The sequence below is a fragment of the Garra rufa genome, chromosome 3 (genome assembly GCF_049309525.1).
Source record: "Garra rufa chromosome 3, GarRuf1.0, whole genome shotgun sequence".
Taxonomy (NCBI): domain Eukaryota; kingdom Metazoa; phylum Chordata; class Actinopteri; order Cypriniformes; family Cyprinidae; genus Garra; species Garra rufa.
The window spans coordinates 67,435,981-67,455,499 of record NC_133363.1 but is presented as its reverse complement, the minus strand read 5'-3'; the positions used below and the strand labels follow the sequence as shown (position 1 = coordinate 67,455,499).

The 19,519-nt window shown below is 40.9% G+C and overlaps 1 protein-coding gene across 1 annotated transcript in view; it reads left to right on the top strand.

Moving 5' to 3' along the window:
* LOC141332329 (leucine-rich repeat and fibronectin type-III domain-containing protein 2) overlaps positions 1–19,519 on the top strand; it is a 218,063-nt gene that overhangs the window by 77,627 nt on the left and 120,917 nt on the right. The gene's annotated exons all lie outside the window — the stretch shown is intronic.

Sequence of the window (19,519 nt, the reverse complement as noted above, 5' to 3'; positions counted from 1 at the left end):
TGTAATTGTGGAAATTAAGACTGACCACTTTCTGGTTCTGGTACAATGTGAATGCAGTGAGAACTGCATTATGTTTTTAGCCACTTTTAGCTTGAGGTCGGCTGAAAGAGATTTGGGTTTTGTTCTTTTACCCTTCAAGAGTAATTCCTTATTTTGGGCAAAACATGATGCAATTTGGAGACAAAACACATCGCTTGCAAGTTTGTAGTTTTTGCACACCCTTTTAAACAGTGTTGCAGTTTTCTTTTACCCTTGATATCTAAGCAGCAGTAATATGATATGTTTAATGTCAATAAATGTTAAACTTATTTTAAAAAAATGCAGTATACAACATGATGGTCTGCTGCAACTGAGAGAGAGAGAGAGAGAGAGAGAGAGAGAGAGAGAGAGAGAGAGAGAGAGAGATTTTTTTATTTTTAGAAAACTTTTTTACATTAATTATATATATTTAAATTTTTCCACGTAATATTTCAATTTACATGATGACCAAAAATTAGTGAATTATTTTCAACTTTACAAAGTACTTTTCCACAAGTCCAAATCATTTCAAAAACCATTAGATTTTTCATACAGTAATAAAAACAAAAATCATGTCTAATTCTTGTTTTAACAAACCCTTTAAAAACAGTCACTATATTACATTCATTTCCAAATTCAATTTTCTGTTTTCTACTTAAATAAATAGACATCTTTGATTGACCTATAATAAAATTCAATAAACGCGCCATTCTTTTCTTTGCTTTAGACTCTTTGAACCCATAGATAAACACAGGTATCGTAAACATTTCATTGAACTCCTCAAAAATCCTTTTTAACACCTCAAACAAAGATTTTAACCTTTCACAATATATAAAACAATGGAAAATAGTTTCTCTCTGCCCACAAAAAATACAATTATCTTTTACATGAGGATTTAAAATAGAAATGAAAGCATTCACTGCAACAATGCCTTGCAAAATCCTCCACTGCAAATCTCCAACATATTTTGTCAATGGTGGCTTGTATAGTACACCCCACATAGGTTCAATATTAGAAACATTACATAAATGACTTCGCCATGGAGTATCAGACCGATGTACCAACAGTTTTTTGTTCAACACCTTTACACACATTTTATAAAAACATTTTCCACTAATAAACATAATATTTCTGTCCTTCAAATTTTTTGACACCATTAAAGGACATATAATATCTGTGTCTGGTAAATCTGGAGCAATCATCATCCTTGGAAAATGTTCCTCAGCATTTGGTCTTTGTTGTGTTGTTGAATAAACATATAGAAGCATCCATTCTTCTTCAGATAAAGAGCTTCGACATTTTTCCAACATCTGTCCAACTATTCGCTCAGATCGAAGTCCAAGTTTTTGAGTTAGTGCAGCAGTATTTCTTAAGTCTCTTCCGGCCACTTCCACCAAGTCCTTCATTATTATAATCTGTGCATTTTTCATTTTTTGTTCAAGCCATGAAGGTATCTCACAAGATATATTCAAACGAGACCCATTAATCAGTGGTTCTTGCAACAACCAGTGTAAAGATTTTCCTTCATTAGATCTTGTTATTTTCATCAAACACCATGATTTTCGATCTGCTTCATAAAAAAAGGAAATTACTTTCCACTCAATTTTTTTACAATCTGTCCAGAACAATTCATAATTTAAACCCAACTTTCCAATAACACTTAAAAGTTTAAAGGCTACATTGTTCCAAGACAAATTTTGATACAATAATTTTTGAACAAACTGCAGTCTAAAAGCCGCTTTCCTGCTTGCAAGATGTATTAGACCTTGTCCTCCTTCCTCTAAAGGAAGATACAACACACTTTTAGGAAGCCAGTGTAGCTTATTCCAAAAGAAATTAACAAGAGATGTTTGAATCTTTTCTAACAGACCCACCGGAGGTTCTAGAACTGCTAAACGGTGCCATAACAGGGATGCCACTAAATTATTAATCACAAGGATTCTCCCCCTAAATGACATTTTTACTAAAAGCCAATTCCACCTTGTCAATCTGCCTTGTACTTTTTCTAAAACATTTTTCCAATTTTTCATCATTGCCACTTCATCCCCTAAAAACACTCCCAAATATTTAAACCCCTCTTTTGTCCAGAACATTCCACTTGGTAAAACAGGTTTTTCAGCCTGCCAGTTACCTACTAACATAGCTGAACTCTTAGACCAATTAATCTTTGAAGAAGAAATTTTACCAAAATCTTCAACAATTTGTATTAATCTATTAACATAATCTTGATCTTTAATTAAAACAGCTACATCATCAGCATATGCTGACAGTTTTACAGACATAGACATATTATCATATTCAAAACCATACATACTCTCCCTTATTTGATTTAAAAAAGGTTCCAAAACAATTGAATATAACATTGCGGACATTGAACATCCCTGTCTTATTCCCCTTCCAACCTTAAATGGAGAACTCAAGCCACCATTGACCTTCAATATGCTTTCAATGTCTTCATAAAGGACCTTTATCATATCAATAAAACCAGGAGGAAAACCAAATGCTTTAAAAGTGTTCCACAGATAACAATGTTCCACCCGATCAAAGGCTTTTTCCTGGTCTAATGAAATCAGACCAAATTTTAAGCCAAAAATCCTTGAAATTTCTAGGACATCTCTGATCAATGAAATATTATCAACAATTGATCTCTTGGGTATACAATATGATTGATCTATATGTATTATCATTTCCATCACTTTTTTTAATCGATTAGCCAAAGTCTTGGATAAAATTTTGTAATCGGCACATAGTAATGACACTGGTCTCCAATTTTTTATTTCTTTTAAATCACCTTTTTTTGGGAGTAGGGTTAAAACTGCCCTTTTACAACTCTGTGGCATTTGTCCTTCATTCAAGCTCTCATTCAAAACATCAAGCAAATCATCTCCCAAAAACTCCCAATAGGCCTTATAAAAATCAACAGGAAGACCATCAATTCCTGGTGCTTTTCCATTTTTTAAACTGTGTAATGAAACATACAACTCTTCTTTTGACAAAGGTTTCACTAGATCTTCAAAAGTTTCTTTAGGTACTTGAGGTAGATCTTTATAAAATATTTGTGCCAGAAAATCATTTTCTTCATACTCACTTGCATAGAGCCCTTCATAGAAGTTAACTGCTCTTCTGCGTATATCAGATACTTTCGTGAGTTCTTTCCCATCAACAGATCTTAAACAGTGAATTATTCGACTTTGACCATTTTTTTTTTCCAGGCCAAAAAAAAATCTAGATGGTGCATCCATTTCAGATATATTCTGAAATCTCGATCTCACCAAAGCCCCTTGTGCTCTAACTCCTAATAGATCAGCCAACATCGATTTTTTTCTTTTTCAATAAGTTCAAATGATCTTGATTTCTGGTGGACCCACATAAATTCTGAAGCTCCACAATACCAACTTCTAAATTCTTTATATACCCAGCAATGTCCTTTGTTACATTGAAAGCATATTGATTACAAAATTGTTCAATTTGAATCTTTCCAGCATCCCACCACTGTTTCAATGAAGTGAATTTCTCTTTTTGCAATTTCCAATTTGCCCAAAGATATCTAAAACATTTTTTAAAGTTAAAATCTTCAACAAGTGCACAATTAAAATGCCAATATGCACTCTTATTTCTTATTGAATTAATTTAGACAGAAGTAATCACCATAGAATGATCTGAAAAACCCACTGGACATATCTGACAACTTTTAAAACACTGAGACTGAAACTTATAACAATAAAATCTATCCAACCTAGCTAAGGAAATGTGATTTTCCCTTACATGTGTCCATGTATACTGTCTTATGTTATTATGCAAATTTCGCCAAATATCACAAAGTTCATTTGATGCGATGAGCTGTAACATTCTTTGCTTTGAAGCACTGTGAGGCTCAAGATGATTCCTGTCAATATCACTGGCAGTACAATTAACATCTCCACCAATGATCAAATAATGATCTTCACATTGCTGAATCGTATTTTTAAGTGTATCTAAAAAAATCATTCTTTGAGCTGCATTGACCGGAGCATAAACATTAATCAGTTCCAGTGTTATCTTCTCATATTTTGCTGTAACCTTTAATAATCTTCCTTCTACTATTTGTTCTATCTTACAGGAATCTGGTAAAAATCTTCTTGAAAATAAAATTCCAACTCCTGCACTAAAAACACTTTTATGGCTAAGGCAAAGCTGGCCCTCCCATTCTTTTTGCCACTCTACAACATTATCTGGTGTACTATGAGTTTCTTGTATAAATGCTATATCTATTTTTTTTTTATTTTCAAAACATCAAATAGTTGTGCTCTTTTAACAGCATCTCTCGCTCCATTTAAATTAATGGAAGAGATTTTAAAATTACTCATTTCATTAGTTCGCTTTTGCATATAATAAACAGCGTAAAAGTTAAGCGTGTTTGGCATGCTGTCCGGGAGAGGGCTCCGAGCTCGGTAGTCATTCCCGAGCCCGGGGCACTCCCCCTGCCCAGGGAGAGGGGTCCGAGCTCGGCCTTTGGCCCGAACCCAATAGCGCTCCCCCCCTGGCTGGAGGTGAGGAGAAAATAAACAGGGGGGGTGGGAGGGGTGCTGGAATCAGAGATAGCTGAAGGTAGGACTGCTTGGTTATTTAAAGGGACTGTAGTAATGGGATAGGGAGAGTGATTGGATAGGGAGTGATTGCTGATGATGAATTGGCCGTGTTAATTATCTGCGCGAGCTCCTCCTGAAATTTGTTAATGAAACATCACTTCACTAGTTCGCTTTTGCATATAATAAACAGCGTAAAAGTTAAGCGTGTTTGGCATGCTGTCCGGGAGAGGGCTCCGAGCTCGGTAGTCATTCCCGAGCCCGGGGCACTCCCCCTGCCCAGGGAGAGGGGTCCGAGCTCGGCCTTTGGCCCGAACCCAATAGCGCTCCCCCAAAGTGCAAAATAACTGCAGGACAGCAGCCAGGTGGCCCCCCAAAAAGCTTAACTTGAGCTGGAGGGATGCTGGACGATTAGCGGCGGGGAAGCGCGGGAGGAGCTGCTGCGGGCACTGCTAGGGAAGGAAAAGCAAAGAGAACCTTATGTGGGGTGGCATTTAGGGGGAATGAAGAATGGCGTTTTCTTGGGGGTGGGTACTGCTGTGGCGTAGGGGAAACATGCTAGGTGCTCTAGGATGTGTGGGCTTTGCTGCGCTAAAGGGGACTGAGCGGGGGCTGCCGCGTGAAAGGGGGAATAAGCGGGGCGCTCTAGTCAGAGTGGGCATTGCTGCGGCATGGGGAAATAAGCGGGGCGCTCTAGTCAGAGCGGGCATTGCTGCAGCGTGGGAAAGTAAGCAGGGGCTGCGGCGAGAGCGGGCATTGCAGTGCGTGCGGGCACTGCTGTGGCATGGGGGAATAAGCGGGGCGCTCTAGCAAGAGCGGGCATTGCTGCGGCATGGGGAATAAGCGGGGCGCTCTAGCGAGAGCGGGCAATGCAGCGGCGTGGGGAAACGAGCAGGGGCTGCGGTGAGAGCGGGCATTGCAGTGCGTAAAGGGAATGAGCGGGGCGTTCTAGAATGAGCAGGCGTTGCTGCGGCATGGGGGGAGCGAGCGGGGTGGCTTTAGCATGAGCGGGCATTGCTGTTCTGTAAGGGGAATAAGCGGGGGCTTGAACAGGAGCCATGCGATGTTGAGCGTGACGGGAAAAGCGGGGCGAGCACTGCTGTGCGTAAGGGGGGCTCCAGCGGGGGCGCGCATTGCTGCGTGTATAGGGGATAAGCGGGGGCTTGAACAGGAGCCATGCGATGTTGAGCGTGATGGGAAAAGCGGGGCGAGCACTGCTGTGCGTAAGGGGGGCTCCAGCGGGGGCGTGCATTGCTGCGCGTATAGGGGGATAAGCGGGGGCTTGAACAGGAGCCATGCGATGTTGAGCGTGACGGGAAAAGCGGGGCGAGCACTGCTGTGCGTAAGGGGGGCTCCAGCGGGGGCGTGCATTGCTGCGCGTATAGGGGATAAGCGGGGGCTTGAACAGGAGCCATGCGATGTTGAGCGTGACGGGAAAAGCGGAGCGATCACTGTTGTGTGTAAGGGGGGCTCCAGCGGGGGCGCGCATTGCTGCGCGTAGGGGAATAAGCTGGGGTTTTAACGAAGGCAGGATGTCCCAAGGAAAAGGGACGCAGAGGGGGTGGTTGAAGCGGCTAGAGATGGCGTGGGCGGGGGTGGGCTGGCGGTAGAACGGGTTGGCCGATTAGGGTTTGGTGTGTTTCCCTGATAAAAGAGCGATCTGCTCGAATGTAGCTCTTGAAAGCTTCAGATGACCAGCGGCCGAGCGCTTGGATCTGCTGTTGGGAGAGACCTTTTTTGGGCGGCTGTAGTTGCTGCGCCTATGCGAAATGAATGGCTGGAGAAGTTATCGGCTGGGGTACCAGAGAGAAGCAAGACAGACTTCAGGTGCTTTTGGAACCAGAAGCGTGTGGCAGGGCGGTTGGCATCATCAGTAAAGAGGGGTCAGAGGGGAGGGAGGATTGGGATTTCCTGTGGCAAAGGAAGGCTAGGAGGGTTTGGAATGGTTGGAGGGGAGTTTGGAGGTTAAAAATATAAATGAAATGGCCCTTCTTTATTTGGTCTGTCTTGCTTTGTTTAATAAAGTAAGAGATGGTATCGCCGTCTAGCACGGTTAGTTTGGAGATGGTGGGGTGAATGGCTGGGTTAAAACTGGATGTAATGGCGAGCTCAGAGCATCTGAGGAAACCGAAAAAAGCCAGGATGAACATGGCGTCCAGGGTGCGGGCAGTGTGGATGGAATGGTAGCCTTTGCGGAGGGAGGAGATGCATTTGGTCAAAATATTTAAAGTGATAGGTTGTCTGGGGTCTGGGCGGTTGGGCTGGGTTTTTTGGATGCCTTTGATGAGAAGGGAGGTCTGGGAATTAGCTATATGAGGGGAAGGCGAGCCGTGAAACAGTTTATGAAAAAACTGAATACCGCTAAGGTATGCTTTGATGGAGCTAGTTTTGAGGTTTTTATGGGAATTGAGGTGGGAGATAAATGAGGTGACAGTGAGCAGGGAAAAATCGGGGAAAGGTAAGCTGTAGGCGCCGTGGAAAGTTTTAAAGCATTTCCACGCTGTAAGGTAGGATTGGAGAGTCCTGAGGGAGACTGCTTGGAGAATGGAGTCGATGGATGCTTCGAGAAGAGGCCTTAGGGAGAGGGTTATGGGAATATCAGTTCTGAATAAGGAGGGACTGGGGTTGGGAGCGGGTCTGCTTCTGGAGCCAGCGATCTGAATTTCTGAAAAACAAAACGAGAGAGAGAGTCAGCGATTTGATTCTTTGACCCGGGGATGTGTTTTGCAGTTATGATAAATTGGTCACGAGCTGAAATCCAAATCAAACATCTGAGCAAAGGCATGAGTACGGGGGAGTGGGAACAGCCTTTGTTAATGCAGTGCACGGTAGCTGCGTTGTCGTATTGGACGACGATGCTGGTGGCGGACCATTCTTTGCCCCATAGGGAAGCTGCGGCCACTAATGGGTAAAGCTCAAATAGTGCTGAGGATGATAGCTGGAGGGGTAAATTTGCCAACTCTGGGGGCCAGGTAGAAGCGAACCAGCGGCCCCGGAGGAAACCTCCAAAGCCGACGGAGAGGGCGGCGTCGGTATATAATTCGATATCAATTGGGGAAGAAACCAAATTGCTGTAAAAGAACGATAGCTGTTCCACTGTTTAAGGAAGGAAATCCATAAGCTGAGCTCCTTGCGGCAAGAATCAGTTATGGAAATGCGGTCCTCAAGGGCGTGGGCGGAGGAGGAGAGGGAGAGGAGATGGGAGATAAAGGGGCGGCCTTGTGGGATGATGCGCATCGCGGTATTTAGATGACCCAGAATGGATAGCAGCTCGCGTTTTGTACAGTTACAGTTTGTTAACAAAGTGGAAGCTACTAGAATTGTTCTGTCAATCTTTTCTTTGGGCAGGGAAGCCAGGAATTTTTGGGAATCTAAATTGATGCCCAAAAATTCGATGGAAGTGCTAGGACCCTCGGTTTGTCTTGGGCGAGGGGAATCCCGAGCTCTGAGAAAAGCTTTGGGATGTCAAGAGGTGTGCGGCTGGGACGGAATCTGGGGGTGAGATGATTAAGAAATCGTCTAAAAGATGAATCAGATGGAGTAAACTGTAATTGTTGGAGAGGATCCAGCAAATTGCCTCCGACGGTGTGTCGAAGATTTTTTGGATTGCTTTTGCAACCAAATGTGAGGCGGACGGCGAAATAGAATTCGTTTTTCCAGCAAATGCCAAATAAGTGCCAGAAATCTGGGTGGATGGGCATAACTTTGAAAGCAGAAGTAATATCGACTTTGGCCAACCAAGCGCCGCGACCTGCTTTTTTAATCAAGGTAGTGGCTTGGTCGACGTCGTGATAGTGAAGAGAAAACTCTTCGAGTGGAATGAGGCTGTTAATGCTAGGGAATGGGGAATTATGCGGAGATAAAATATCAATTATGAGGCGTTTTTTGCCTGAGAATTTTCTGGTGGCAACGCCGATGGGGCTGACTCGATAGATGCTAAAGGGAGGAACAGAAAAGGGGCCTATCATGAAATTTGAGTCTATTTCTTTTTAATTAGGCCGTCCACTATTTCGGGTTCGGTGAGAGCGGAGTGGAGATTTGGGCAGATGAGGTTTTGGGAGGGGAGGCTCAGGACGCCGGGGTGGAATCCATGTGTGAGACCTGCTAGTATCTGGGTCCTGATGGAGTTGGAAACTGGGGGAGGTTCCTGCACTAAAGCGTTTGGCGGGGCTGGAAGGGGTGTGGCTGAGGCCAATGAGAAGGGAGGACGGGCCTGAGGAGGAGGGAAAGTGGCTACCGGGACCGGTATTGGCGGTAAACCTGAGCTGCGGCCGTCTCCTGGGACGGAAAAGAAGGGGGGAAAGAGAGGGGGAATGGCGTGCGTCGGAGCCTGTGAGGGTAGAGGCATGCTCGCGCTGGGGACGGCTCCTGGGGCGGAGGAAACAGAAGGGAAGAGAGGGGGAATGGGGAGCGCCGGTGCTTGTGGCATGAGCGGGGGAATGCTCGTGCTATGAGCGGAAGGCGGTGCTGCGGGCCATGAGAAGGGGAGAGAAAGGAGGGGCAAGGGTTGCGGACGGGAATCGGCTGCTGGAGTGGGCGAGCTCGTGCTGCTGCGGCGGCTTGTGGAGGCGATGGCCGGCTCTCTGACAGCATGAGCAGCGAGCTCCCGCTTCGAGGATCGAGCGGGATGGGCGTGGCTGGAGACTGCGGTGTCCGGGGCGTGGCCCAAGCTCGGTGACGGCCTTCTGCTGCGTCCTGACGTGGAGTAGGGGGCTCTGTGGCCCGAGCGCTCTGCCTGAGGCCCTTGCAGAGCTCGGCTACGGTCCATTTTCCCTTGGCTGGGGCGCAGGAGAAGGCTGAAGCGTAAGAAGACGCTGGGGAAGATGCCCGACGTCTGGAAGATGGTGGAGACGGCGTAAGCTGGCGTCTCGGAGCAGTGTTGTTTTTTGACAACCATCTTAGATTTAGTCTTATGGACTAAAATGCTTGTTAGTTTTAGTCCAATTTTAGTCGACGAAAGCCAAAAAGGTTTTAGTCTAGTTTTAGTCTAAAAAGGGGAAAAAGTCTTTTAACAAATTAATGTAGGTCGGTAAGTATTTTGCTGTTGGGTAGTGTCACTTGTAAGTTCTGAAAATAGCAGATCTAGTTCAACACAATGTGAGCTTCCGGATCGACTATTTTCACCAATAATTGCAATAAGGAATGTTTTAAAACATAAAAGACAAACAAGGATGGAATGCTAAAACGGCTTGCCATACTAGTATGGCAAAGAGTATTTAATGCTAAAACGGCTTGCCATAGCGGCATCGAAACGTTTAAGGTTTTGATTGGCATGCACAATAAGCAGAAATGTCATGCATTTTAAACGTCTGACGGACCACCCGTCTCATCAACGAAAACTCACGCACGTCTCGTCATGTTTTAGTCATCAACGAGCCATTTTTATCTCGTCATCGTCTCGTTATCGTCATGAAAAGTGGCGTCAACGAAATGATTTCGCCATCGTTGACTAAAACAACACTGCTCGGAGTGCGAGCAGCAGCGGTGCGTGAGGGCCTGCGGCCCCGTGATGCAGCGGCGGGCTCGATTAGTGGATCCTGCGGAGCGCTGGTGGCCTGAGCGGCGACCTGGATGAAGGCTGGATGAGCTGCAGGTTTGTCTGTATCAGAGGAATAATCCTCGGAGGACGAGTGAATCTCGGACATGTTGCGGCGATTGGGAGTGCCAATGCTGGAATCAGAGATAGCTGAAGGTAGGACTGCTTGGTTATTTAAAGGGACTGTAGTAATGGGATAGGGAGAGTGATTGGATAGGGAGTGATTGCTGATGATGAATTGGCCGTGTTAATTATCTGCGCGAGCTCCTCCTGAAATTTGTTAATGAAACATCACTATGAGAGAGCAAATTAAGAAACACAAACTCAGCACATATTCATTCTTATTCCACCATTTGATCGTTTTCATTTTGACTTAATTTGGAACTCAATTTTTGTACTATTTTTTTTTCAACCGATACACATCTGGATTGGACAAACGATTATCCCCTCTTTGTCTCATCAAAAATCTGGCTGACTCAATAAACAACATCCGATCAGGGAAATAATCAGTAACTTCAACGTTCCGCTTTCCCTTAGTAGAGTGTAGAAAGCTTCTCACTTTCTCCATACTATAGCCACAAAAATCCTTCTTCATGTCCTCATTAGTAAAAGAATCAGAAGATTCTCTCTCACTGTCCGAACCTGATATTTCATCAGCACTGTAAGTTTCTCCACAAGCTCCAACATCCTTATTTTCATCAATCTCCACACTGTAATCCCGAATAAGTTGACAAAACTCAAAAAATTTGAGGTAATCAGTTACATCAAATTTTTTAAGTTTTGAAATTCCCAATTTTAAGTAAGCAGAAACATCTAGTTTTGAGTTTGTTGTACTCATGCAAAATATTTTCTTCTCACTTAAAATACCCAAGTTACCCTGCTTATCCATTTTGATAGCATTTAACTTAATTTGTTTAATTTCTCCCAACTTTAAATACTTAGTCACCCAGCTCATACATTTTGATTATTTTTTATTAACTAACTTTTCCATTTTGAGTTTCATATTAAATTAACCAAATTATAAATCTGTAAACACTATAAATGTATGAAAATGCATCTGTAATTTCAAGCAAACACACAATACCATTTTTGACATTTATTTTTAAACAAAAAATGTCCAACAGGTAATACAAACATGAATGTTTACAGTAAACATGCCTTCTATTAACATACAAATTTCTTAAAACCTTTAAAACAGTTTGACAGTTACAGATTTACAATTAACACCATTTTAAAATTAATAAAAGTATGCCCAGAATGCTAATACAATGAAAAAAAATAAATAAAATAATAATACTGTCTTTCTACGGTGTTCTATTTGACACAAACAAATCAACATGACACCTGTAAAGGGTGAAAATTCTCAGGGAAAAAAAAACATTCAGGAACAAGTAATGTACAAAACCCAGTACGACTTATAGCAAAACAAAAATATTTTTTGAAGAATTATTTTGTAAAATATTTTTAACAGAATTTTACATTATCAACTTTAAATATAAGTGCTTCAAGAAAAATAATTTAAGTTAACAAAATTAAATATCCTAATAAATAAAAATACTTTAAGATGCATAAAACTTTGTCTTGAGGCATTCATAAAAAGAAAGGAAAAAAAAAAAAAAAAAATAGTACACATTCTGGTAAGTGACTCCTGAATAGTTTAAACTACACTTAGAGAGAAAAAAAATGGTCTAGGACAGTAACTATCAAATGGTAATATAGATGAATTCAGTGTTATAAGTGTAGTTCACCCAAGGCTAAAAAAAATCTGTCACTTATTCAGTCTTCACTTGTACCAAAGCTTTTTCAGTTTTTTTTTTTTGTTGAGCACCAAAAAACTGAAAAAAGCTGAAAACCTGTAACCATTGACTTCCAGAGTATGTGTTTTTCCTACTATGAAAGTCAGTGGTTACAGGTTTTCAGCTTCCCTCAAAATAATTTTACAACAGAAGCAAAGAAGCAAAAAATTCAAACAGGCTTGGAAAAAGGGACGAGCAGGTAAATGAAAGAATTTGAAGTTTTCCTATAGATTCTAAAATGCATCCTTACCGATTAAAGGTGCAATCATGTTAAGTTACTGCCCCAGTGCCAAAAAAAAAAAAGTAGCTCTACATCAACTCGTTCTTTAATGTTTGCACGCTAGGAGACAGTTTTCCGTCATCCATGCCGAGTAAAACTTTTTGCACAAATTCAAAAGTTTTGGCAAGTCCTTTAGGATATTGTAAGTGAAGAGCATACATGAATCCAAACAAGACAAGAAAGGCCTCTGGAAGTTGGCTATGGGTGGTGACCACTTCATTCTCCAGGACAACTGAGACCCTCACTGGATCGTAATGGATTGGAGCAGCAGCATTTTCATGGACAACTGTAAGCAGGGCCACTGGAGCATCCTCAGTCAGCACCTCAGGATTATCAATCTAAAAAATATAATTCATTTTATATTCATGTTAGGACATTATCAATATGACTGAGCCAATATTACATTATCAACTAGTGGTGACTACAAATATGTTAGGAAGTAAAGGTTGCCCCACAACCTTAATCTTTGCAACAGAACATGCATAATTGTGAAAACAATGAATGAAGGCTTACCAGGGTGGTCCTAAAAAATCCCAAGTCTTTATCACGCAGCAAAACCGGAAGACATCTGATAACAGTAGTCCGTCGTGAATTCACATCATGCAGTTCCTGCAAAGATGAAAACAGGAATAAGAAAAACAACATCTAAATAATCTGAAATAAAGAAATCTAATTATATTTTAAAGAGTACTTTAACATATGACACCAACCATACCTGCTCATCATGAACTTTCAAAAGATTAGCTAGGGTATCTGCTGTCTTGCCCGTCTTGGATGCTTTTTGCCTTAAAATGGTCATCAAACGAGGTAGGAGGCAGTCCAGTTGTGCATAGAATTTGTTGGGCAAATTCTCATTTGTAACACGTTGGTACTCTGCAAACAGCTAAATCAGACAAAAGACAATTTTATAAAACAAACCCACATCAGAAAATATCTAATAATCACTAGAAAACAATTATTATTATTTTACCTCAGATGTTATACGCAGTGCAGGCCAGAGATTCAGAAACTCATTCACAGATGGGCTTCCACTAACAATGTTCTGTCGTCGCAGGGCAAATGTTTTCTCCATGTTCTTGTGGATCTGACTAGTATTTTTTTCTGTCTTCTGGACTTCAACAGCAATTTCCTGTCTAACCGTTTCAAGAGATGCCTCATCTTCACCTCGAGGAAAGTTTGGCAAATAATTAACCTCAGAACGTCTTGGTTTCTTGATTTTGGAATGTGATGGTTCATTCTCAGGATGGCCTTGACTTCTTTTCCCAGCATTAACAGCTACCTCAAGACATCCAATTTTCCTCATTTTGTTTCTCAAGTTGCCCATTTTGAACTTCAAACTGATTTTCCACCCATTCCAACCAGTGTCAGAGCCTGGCTCCTTCAAACAAGGATGCTTTGTGACAAGGGCCTCTGCTACTTTTCCTATCTGTTTGTCATCTGGGTATGCCTTAAAATCATACATAGTTGAGCCAAGCTTCTCCAAAATGTCATGCTTTTGGTCTCTTGTCAACTTTAGACCCTTTCCGCTCTTCTCAAATTCATCATTTCCCTGTCTAAGCCTTAGCTCAACATCATAGGAAAACTGTGGAATTGGAAAATCACCACGAGGCCACATCTTAGCACGTTCAGGATTCGACACATCTGATAGAATTTCAGTAGATGTAGTGGAGCCATCTGATTCCACTGGCAGGATATGGACCACTGCCTTTTGAGGCAGCTCATTTATATCATCCAAGGAAGTCAGCTGATTATTAAAATCAGGGTCCTCATATTGTAAACTGAACTCAAGGTCCAGCTGAAGTTGGTCTTTTAAAATTTGAATAAGTGCACTAACGGAGGCTGGTCGTGCACTAAGTTTCACTTTCCTTGCACGGTCTGCTTCAACAACACGCAGTATCATTGCACAAGACACTGAGCTTGCTGATGTGCTATGGGAGGAGTAGGAAAAATGACAAATATTGACTCACTCAAATTTGAATTATGTATTCTAACTGGATATGCCAGGAATAGTAGTACAAAATTTATATTTCACCTACCTTTCACATGCCTCCATTGTGTGTAACTGGTAAGAACCTTTTTGTAGTCAGCAATAACCTTCCTTCAATTCTGTATGCACACAAAGTCACAGTGTCATTTAGTCGGGAGTGCAAGTAGAAAGACTGACAATGCCCTAGTACAGGAGGACACAGTTCATAGCAACGAAGATGTTCTATATACCAACAGTCATAGTCAGTACAGAAGAAAGAAACCTCATTATTTACCAAGTAGATCTGCAATATTTTTGCAAACTTTGGCAATCCTCCACTTTCTCCCACTGATACAAACATGCCATTGGCATACTCTGTACCATCAACTGTGACCTTCAAGGTCCTGAAAACTGAATCACTGTCTGTTTGCTGTTTGATGCACATCTGAGCAATGTCTGGTAGGGATGACACAGAAACTGAGTTAACAGCACTTGTTTGAATTTTAGGTTTGAAAAAGGAGCCAGAACTGAGATGGTAAGCAATCATGTATTGGTGTCTGACTGCCATAGTCTTGAGAATATTTTTAAAGTTCTGAGCATCATGCACTACCCTTTTAAAGAAGCGATGCTTCCCCTCAAACCGCATTGTCCAAAGATTAACCAAGGGTCCAAAGCACTTAATTAGATCAGTGTAATGCTCTACGTAATGGTGCTTGGGTCGTAGTCTCCATTCAGGAAATACTTCTTTCAGTGTTTGTCTATGGTCGTCAATTTTGCATCGCAGATAATCTAACATTTCCTCTGTGAACAACGGACACATTGCCAATTCAACCAAATCCTTTAGCTCCATTAGAACTGCCCATGGACCACTTGTCTTAGGCACTGCATTTCCTATTAGTAAAGGAAGCAATCTCAGTAAAGCGGCATTTTCATGTCCATTGCCTCCTATGGTACCTTTAGACATGAATGTTTTCGGTAAGGGCTTAGGTTTATCTACCTTATCTGAGAACTGATAAGGGAATGACATTATCTTTTGATTCAACCATTCCAGTGTAAAGTGTTTGAGTTGAATCATCTCTTTAATGCACAGACATAATTCAGTTGGTACAATACCCTCCAACAGATCGTGAAGTATGTCTGGTGGGAAACCAGTAATTGGATGGAAATGTGTTAGTGACTGACGGAGAACACAGTCTCTCTTCACTCCGAAGAGACTGTCAACTGAGTCATTGTGCATCACACTTTGGACATGAATATCATGCTCAGCTTTAGTTCTTTGGACAAATGTCCCATCACTGACTGCACTAACCTGCACTTCCTCAGAAGTAGCCAAACAAAATCTGCAAATATTTCCTGCTCTGAAGGACTCAACAAAGCCTGCTAATCCGTGAGCAGCCAAATTGTCTGCCGAAACACAAAACACTGTTCCTTTGATATTATGACCGATTGAGTCAATAAACACACCATCTGATTCAAGAGTTTGGAGATCACGCAACAGTGGTGCTAGTACAGTAGGGTATCCATATGTCTGGATGTCTGTTACTTTACAAAGCACAGCTAACTGAATGGAATGTAGTGCTGACCGATACTTAGGGTGTAAATTGGCTAGAGTCCAATACACTGCACACAACTTATGAATTTTGCGAGCTGTCCCTAAAGGATTGGCGATTTCTAAATCATCGACATATAGCTGCAACGATAGTCTTAGTTCTTCAGCAGACAGCAACTCATTTTCACGGTAATAAGTTCCATCAACGTAAGATCTATAACAACCAACCTCAGAATTTTCTGCAGTAATCTTGGTGAGTATGTCAGAATTACGAAACAATGATTGAATCATTGATAGAACTGGAACATATGTACTAAAATTTCCAGACTGCTGCAAGTCATATTGCAATGGCATTACAACTGGATAGTTGTGCTCAATGAATGTCTTTCTGCGTTTGAAAGAAGACAACTCTGCACCTTCAGAGGTCACACTGAACAGAATATTGCAATCCATTACAGCACTGACCAGTTCATCCATTGCAACCGCACTGACATTGTAGCCATGTTTCTGCAAAACATCACTAACCGTTTTCCTGATCAATGGCTGTGATAATACATGTATATCACTGAGGTCTTCAATGATTTCATTCGTAGCCATGTTAGAAATATGAAGAATCGCCTGCATTTTCAAAAATAAAGAGGCAACATTATGTTTCAGCTGATTTCTCAATGCATTAACATCATCTATGTCCTCTATGTCTCCATTATCATCATTTGTGTTACTTTCAGGTTCCTCTGAAACATTGCATGCATCGGAAGTAAAAAAGAGAGGCTGGGTATCTGGATTGTCAACACCCTCTTGTAAATCGGACAGACAACCACCATGGTGTACCCTACTCTTGTGTGCATTGAAGGAAGAATAGACATTGGTGCTGTAATTGCAACTTTTGTATGGGCAAACAACAGTCTCATGACTTTTTAAATGTGCTCTGAGGTGACTAAACAGAGCATCTTCAGAAATTGATTGTTCTAGTGTACAGAGACTACATTTAAATGAAATGTTTGTCTGACTTTGAAATGTACCAGTATCTACTACATGGTTTCTATGCAAGTGAGTTTTGAGTGCACTGTATGTTGGAAATGTGCAGGGACAATCAGGATAGACACATGGCAGTGGACATACTTTAGAGCAGATGCTATGCTTTCCTCTGTAGTGTCTGAGGAGGTGGACTCTGGAATGATAGATGTTTATACACAATTTGCACTTCCAGGCCATTATCTCACTTGCAACCTATAATAGAAAAAAAAAAAAACACAAAACAAGTGACTTAAAATAGTATTAGTATGCAGTATATAACAAGTTTTTTTTTTCATGCAGTATATAAAATATATATACACTGACAAAAGATTATATTTGATATTTTATATTTTTTATATTTGATACAAATAGCATTAGCATGCAGTTTTACAAAAAATAGTTGCGCTGTAAATAACAAAACATTATACACAGACAAAATATTCTATTTAAATTAGACAATAATAAGTCTAATTTAAAAAGTGTCCTGGCACTGTCACTTCTTACATTTAATTTCTTCAGAGAATCTCACTGACACAAATGAAATAAAATTATCTTATTGGCCAGCAAGCTTCTGTGCAGTTTGAGACAGTTATTTCAGGATTCATTTCAAACACTTCCTCCAGCCAAATTGACATACATACATACATACATACATATATATTTAATTTGTTGATTTCAAAACACTGCAGAACATTTATGCCTTTAACGTTTTCTATTAGAAACATAAATATTAACACGTTTCAAATGCATGATATTTAACGTTAACCTCCGAAAGTGCAGCTAAATGCGTTTTCTGCCATGCAAGCTGCACAAACGAAGTTTGTGAAAAAATCCATGTTGTGGATAACGCAGTTTTAAAAAATAAGTTCGGCATAAATGTTTTAATTTCAATTTTACCTGAATTTACAAACATTGTGCTGGTCAGTTACAGCTCCCAACACTGAACTAACGTTAAAATTGTATCTTATTGACCAACAAGCTACAGCGCGGGCTGAGGAGGAGCTTCCTCGCGTCAAGATTTAAACAGGGCTAAACGCGTAGTCTGTAATGCAACACATCTAAACGCATTCTGACTAACTACATTTAAATCTTACTGTGAATATATGGATTAAAACACTTACTTAAGAGTCATTGGATTTGTGTATTTGGATACTTACTGTAGTTTGAAGCGAAGCCGATCCGCCATCTTGAAATGAACTAACGAGGCACGAGCGCGGGCAAGACAATTTACGTGAACCTGGATGACGTCATACGCAAAATCACAAGGCTGAAAGATTTTGAGTTAATAAAACTTTAAAGAGATATTTTGTCTAAATTAAACCAGCAAAAATGTTCAGTTTACTTGAAAGGTTTAATTTTTACAAACTCATAAATAAGAAAAAAGTTCTAAATACTCATAAAGGTTAATTAATATAAACGAATTGTAGTTATTTAAGTTAATAAAACTCAGTTCAATTAATTAGTTACAGCATTAGGGTTTACAGTGCAGCATTTTTTTCTTTGATTTAGGCACAACCTCACATTGAATTGTTTTCCTCTTAATTGTTGGAACTTTGAAGATACTTTCATCATCTTTACACTGTTCTCCGTCTAGTTCATTTAAATCGATTTCTTCACTTTCCGGAGTTTGCTTCATGCTTTCATTCACTTCCTCTCTTTCCATAGTTTTTTCGTTTTCAGGCTCTTTTCTGTTACTATCACCCGCAGTACCTTGTTCTGTGATATTTCTTACATTATCTCCTTCCTCAACCGTTTCCACAGTACTTTTACTCTGAGTTTCTTTTCCTGGGCATGAACGCATTAAGTGTCCTTCTTTTCCGCATCCATAGCACTTTAAAGTTTCAGTTGACGCAAAAATAACGTAATCAAACCCGTTGATCCTAAACCTCAGAGCAATATTAAGATCTTCTACATCACTCTTCAATATCATATACACCTGTCTCCTGAACGAAACAACGTGTTTCAGCAGCGGTGATTTGCAACCTAAGGGGATCTTTTTTATGGTTGAAACAATTTGTCCATGTCTTGAAAGTTCCCTTTCTATAATTTCATCCTTAATGAAAGGAGGCACATTTGACAACAGTACTTTCTTCGCTGGACTAATAAGAGGAAACACTTTCACAAAGCCATCATTCAGGGTTATTCCTTTTTCAACAACCTCATTCACTTTTTCAATCTTGTCTAAAAACACGACGACAGCCCTGTTCATTCTTGATGCAGACCATATGCTATTATATCCAACAATTTTTCCGATCGCTACACTAACCTCCTCCACTGAGCTCTCGACACCAACCGGCACTTTGACTCCATGTCGGCGAGTTAGCTGCTCAAAACCCGCTCCTCCTGAACTAGCCATGATCGCCAGTCCTAAAGAAACTGGCTACCCCTCCCTAAACCCACCCTTCCCTCTACAATCGCTCACACACCAGTTTAACAAAATAACACAATAATACACATATAAATAGAAAAGTACAGACCGTAAAGTTGAGAAAAAACTTCAGTCACGCTCTGATTCACTCTCCACTCACTCCACAGACGCCCACGCATGCGCAAACGCGGAAAGAGAGAGAGAGAGAGAGAGAGAGAGAGATGGCATTAGAGGTTCAACATTATCATCCAGAAGAGTCTTGCTGTAGTAAATGTAAGTGCCTTGCATAAACAACTTGAATTACAACTGTAGGCAAAAAGATAAAAAAAAAACCTAAATAAATAAAGGATAAAAATATACAGAGTATGCAGTGACATATTATTAAGCAGGTTACAGCTTTGAACACACAAGCACCAATGATGGT